The following is a 6,077-nucleotide window of genomic DNA, read 5'->3' on the forward strand; positions in this document are numbered from 1 at the left end:
TTTTACAATAGTAACACCACTCTGCATGATATAATAACGGTAGATACAAGTCAGTATACATTATTCAAATATAATGTAGAATACTAAGAGTAAGCTCTAATGTAAGCCATGAGTTTTGGTTAGATTGATACTTCTGTGTCCATTCATGGACTGAAAAAAATGGACCTATCTTGCCCTGGATATTGATAATTGGCAAGGTCTCGAGTGTGTGGGGACACAGATATACAGGAAAGCTTTATCTACATAATTATACTATGAAACTAAAAGTCTATTCCCACCCCCCACACCTACCCCAAATCTTTGATTGGTTGGTTTTGGCTGAGATTTTGTTTTTGTATTTTTGTTTATTTGTTTTATTTTTCTTGTTTTGGGGTAAGGGTCTTATTGTCCAAGTCTGGTAATTTTGAAGATGCTATGTAATTCAGGCTGCTCTACAACCCCCTTTGTAGCCAAGGATGACTTCTAACTTTTGATCCTCTTGCCTCCACCTAGTATTACAGGCATGTATCAGAACGCCTGTATTATGCCATGCTGGGGAATCAATCCCAGGGCTTTGTAAATACTAGGTAAGAACTTGACCAACTAAGTTATATACCTAGCCCAGAATATTATTTATTTCATGTTTGCAGTGCTGGGGCTTAAAACTGCACACATGCTAAGTGCTATATAACTGAGCCACACACCCTCATTTTATTTATACGTTTTTTTTAGATTACAAAAGTATAAACATGTCAATTATAGAAACAAAGGTCTGTAATCTTAGTATTTAGGGGGCTGACAGGAGATTACTGAGTTCAAGTTCAGCCTAGATTACACATTAAGAGCATTTCTCAGTCGGACCTCTTAGTATAGATGATAAACGAGGCTACTCAGGAGATTGAAACAGAAGGATGGAGAAAGCTCAAGGCCTGTCTGGGCTACAGAGTTAAGTTCGAGGCTGGAGGGATATGCAGTTAATCCAAGTGCCTAGGGTGGGAGGGATAGATTTCTGTGAGTTTAAGGCCAAAATTTTCTACACATTGAGTCCCAAGTCAGCTTGGGCTACATCATGAGACACTATCTCAAAGAGAGAGGTAACTGTTTCAAAATAAAAGACAAAAAGAGGATTGGGGATAGAAATCAGTTTTAGACCAGTTGCCTTGAATTTCTGATGAGCTCTTGGATCAGCCCCCAGTGCTGCTGTGAGTGATGGTTCCTGACATCATTAGAAGAAATAGGCAAATCCCTGAGTTCAAGACCAGCTTGGTCTAGAGGGAGTACCACGACAGACAGAGCTACGTAGAGATACACTATCTCAAAAGCCACAAAGTGTGCACTGTGCATGCACACATATCCAGTCCTGCAAATAAATAAATACCATGTCTCATTTATCTGTCCTTAAATGTTCACTCATTCACTGTAAAGATTTTGAAAATCACAGAAAGCCTTAAGAAAGCAAGAGAGCTGGGCAGCGGTGGCATGTGCCTTTAATCCCAGCATTTGGGAGGCAGAGGTAGGAGATTCTCTGGGTTTAAGGACAACCTGGTCTACATAGTGAGTTCCAGTACAGCCAGGGCTACAGAGAGAAAACCTATCTTTAAAATAAAAAAACAGAAACAGAAATAAAAACAAAAGAAGACAGACAGACAGAAAGACAGGGAGAAAGCTAGCTAGCAAGACGGTTTGGCAGGTGAGTTTGATTCCTGGAACTCACGTGGTAGGAGAGAACTGACTTCTGCATGTTGTCTGGCACTTGTGCATGCACCATCGCCCTCACCACACACAAATAAAATGTAAAAATTTTAAATTATATAATTCCCTAGCACTTACAAATAAACACTTCCCTTTTATTGCATTTTGGCAATGGGTATCAAATATAGGGACCTTGAATCTGGGAAGTACGTGCTCTGCAATGAGCTACCCTAGGCTATTTATTTATTTATTTATTTATTTATTTATTTATTTATTTATGAGACATTTCTCACTATGTGGCTCTGGTTGGCCTGGAACTTGCTATTCTAACTGGATTGGCCTCAAACTCACAGAGATGCCCCTGCTTCTGTGTCTCAAATGCTGGGATTAAAGGCTTGTACCACTATGGCCAGTGTATTTTTAATTAGATTTATTGATGTGTGTGTTGAGCTAGGGTCTTGCTATGCTGCTCAGGCTGGCCTCATACTCTTTTCCTTAAACATTTATATTTAAAAGAGCTCTTCATCCTTCAACAGAGGAATGGATACAAAAAAAATGTGCTACATTTACACAATGGGGTACTACTCAGCTGTTAAAAACAACAATAACGACTTCATGAAATTCCTAGGCAAATGGATGGATCTAGAAAATATCATACTGAGTGATGTAACCCAGATACAAAAGAACACACATGGTATGCACTCACTGATAAGTGGATATTAGCCCCAAAGCTCAGAATACCCAAGATACACACATACCACATGAAGCTCAAGAAGGATGACCAAAGTGTGGATGCTTCAGTCCATCCTCTCAGGAGAAAATATGGAGACAAAGTTTGGAGCAGAAACTGCCCCACCTGGGGATCCAGCCCATATTCAGCCATCAAACCCAAACAATATTGCTGATACCAAGAAGTACATGCTGACAGGCGCCTGAGATAGCTGTCTCCTGAGAGGCTCTGCCAGCCAGATCATGACAAATACAGAGATGGATGCTCATAGCAAACCATGGAACTGAGAATGGGGTCCTTAATGGAGGAGTTAAAGAAAGAATTGAAGGAGTTGAATGGGTTTGCAACCCCATAAGAACAACAATACCAACCAACCAGAGCCCCCAGAGATTAAACCACTATCCAAAGAGTACACATGGACAGGTCCATGGCTCCAGCTGCACATGTAGCAGAGGATGGACTTGTTGGGCATCAACCGGAGGAGGGGCCCTTGGTCCTGCCAAGGCTTGATGCTGAAGTGTAGGGGAATGTCAGGGTGGGGAGGAAGGAAGGGGTGGGTGGGTAGGTGGGTAGGTGATCACCCTCATAGAAGCAGGGGGAGGGGTAATGGAATAGGGGATATGGAAGGGAATCCAGGAAAGGGGATAACATTGAAAATATAAATAAAATATATCCAATAAAATCGGAAAAATACAATAAAAATGTTAAAATAAAAAAAAAGTGTTCCTTATTGTATTATTATACATTGCCTGCATGTATATATGTGTACTACCTTTATTCAGTGCTTGAAGACACCAGAAGGGGACACAAGATGCTCTTGGAACTAGAGTTACAAATAATTGTGACCATAATATGGGTGCTGGGACTCACATCCAGGTCCTCAAGAGAAACCAGTGCTGTTAACCACTGAACTATTTCTCCAGCCCCAATACTATTTTTTTATGTTTGTATTTGGGAAGGGCATTTGCATGCCACTGTGACTAGAGGACAACCTGTGGGGGTCTATTCTCATTTCATGTCAGTCTAGGGGTCAAAGTCAGATTAAAAGACTTGACAGCAGACATCTTTACTCACTAAGCTGCCCTGACAGCCATGGTCTCAAACTCCTACTGCCTTAGCCTCTCTAGTGCTGGGATTATAAGTCTATACAATGATAAAACCCAGCAATATGTGGCTAAAATTAACCTAATTAAAATGAACTAGAAACTGGATGAGGTGGTGTAGGTGAAGTCAGGAGGATGAAGAGATTGAAGCTATACGTGTGAGGTTCTGTCCCACCACTACCTTTCAAAAAGGAAAGGAGCTCTAATAGATCTGTGTCTGACTAAGGTAACACTGCCTGTAGACTCAGGTACTCAGGAGATTGAGTCCAACATATGCAACATAACCTATCTCTTCTTAAAATAATTCTGTGGCTGGAGGATGACTCAGTGGTCTCGGTGGTGAAGAGAACTTCCTGTTCTTCTGAAGGACCCAAGTTTGGTTTCTGACATCCAAATTGGGCAGATTACAACTACACAACTACCTGTAACTCCATGTGGCACATCCCACACACAATAAATACATTCTAATGTAGTTATATGTATATGTGTGTATATATGTGGGTATGCACATGCCGCAACACGTTTCAACATGTGGGTCTCAGGGATTGAACCCAAATTGTCAGGACAGTGGCAAGTGCCTTTACCTGCTAAGTTATCTTAGGTTGACCCTGACTTTTTGAGACAGTCTTACTATGTAGCATTGGCTGGCCTGAAGTTCACTATGTAGACCAGGCTAGCCTAAAAGTCACAGAGATCATCTTGCCTCTGACTCAGTGATTGCTGAGATTAAAGACAGAAGCTTAATTAAAGATTAAAGACCAAGCCCAGCTTTAAAAAAAACAAACCAATAGTTTTGCTATGTATCTTAATCTAGCCTCAAACTGAAGAGTCTCCTTCCTTAGTCTCCCAACTCTGCTAGTTTTATTTGTTTGTTTGTTTGTTCTGAGATAGGGATTATCTGGGCTTGGGGATTTAGCTGAGTGGTAGAGTTGCTTGCTTAGCAAGCTCAAAGCCCAGGTTCGGTCCTCAACTCTGAAAAAAAAAGAGAGAGATAGAGATTCTCTATATAACACTGGCTGTTCTAGAACTCCATCTAGGCCAGGCTGTCCTTGAACTCAAAGATCTGCCTACCTCTGCCTCCCAAGTTCTGGGATTAGAGGTATGTGCCATTTCTAAAGTATATTTTTAAAGTTTTTTAAGATTTATTTATTTTATGTATGTGAGTACACTGTAGCTGTCTTCAGACACACCAGAAGAGGGCATCAAGTCCCACTACAGATGGTTGTGAACCACCATGTAGTTCCTGGGAATTGAACTCAGGACCTCAGGAAGAACAGTCTTAACTCTTAACCATTGAACCATCTATACAGGACCTGCTAAAGTATTTTTTAAAATATTTATTTTATCAAAGCATGTGTGTGCATATGTAAGCATGTACACGAGGTTGTTTGGTTGATTGGTTTTTAAAGACAGTGGTTCTCTGTGCAGTTCTGACTGTCCTGGAACTTACTCTGTAGACTAGGCTGGCCTCAAACTTAGAGACTATCTACCTCTGCCTCCCAAGTGTTGGGATTAAAGACACACACCACAACTGGGCTATGCCTGAGTGTATGTATGTTGTGGATCACAAGCCTTCAGGAGGTTGAAGAGGTCGGAGGTTAGATGCCCTGGAACTGTAGTCACAAAAAGTTGTGAACTGCTCTGTGTCTACTGGGAATGTAACCAGGTCCTCTGCAAAAGCAGTAAGTGCTCTCAACTCCTAAGCCATATTTCCAGGCTCTGTGTTATTTTTTTTTTCCAAGAAAATCATGGTATACAAAAAGTCACAACTGTGACTTCAGGGATGGCTCAGAGGTTAAGAGCACTGGACCTGGGTTGGATTCCCAGACCTGCATGGTGACTTACAACTATCTGTAACTTCAGTTCTAGGGGATCCACCATTGTCTTCTGCCCTCCTTAGGCATTACACGAACTTACATACATGCAGACAAAATACACATATAAAATAAAATAAATATTTTGTTGTTTAGTTTTTCATTTTATGTCCATGGCTGTTTTGGTGTCTGTGGACCACATGCATGTAGTACCCTCAGAAGCCAGAAGAGGGTGTCAGATCTCCTGGAAACTGGAGTCACAGCCAACCACCTATGGGAGCTAGGGTAGGTACCCTAATCTTCTGGAAGAACAGCCAGCACTCTTAACTGCCAAGCCATTTCTCCAGTCCCCATTACATCTTTTTTGAAAACAGAAAAGGTCATGGTTTAGACAGTATACATCTTTAAAATCATATATATATATATATATATATATATATATAATTTATGTATTTGTCGGTGTGATTTTGTTGTTGTTTTGTGTTGAGATAGAGTCCTAGGTACTGGATACCCTGCTACTCACTATGTAGTCCAGGGTAGCCTCCTAGGCAATCCTCCTTTCTCAGCCTCCTGAGTGCAGAAATTAAAGGCTTAATCATTTTTGTTTGATCGGGACAGTCATACATAGAAAAGAGCTGTCATAATTGGGTAGTGGGTATAGGAGTAGAAGGGGTGAAACTTCATACTGCCAGGCATTGTTTGATCCCCCCAATAAGTAGAAATTTATTATTATTTTTTCATAGTAAAGTGCTATTTTAT

Source organism: Micromys minutus (genome assembly GCF_963924665.1).
Source record: "Micromys minutus genome assembly, chromosome: X".
Lineage (NCBI taxonomy): Eukaryota > Metazoa > Chordata > Mammalia > Rodentia > Muridae > Micromys > Micromys minutus.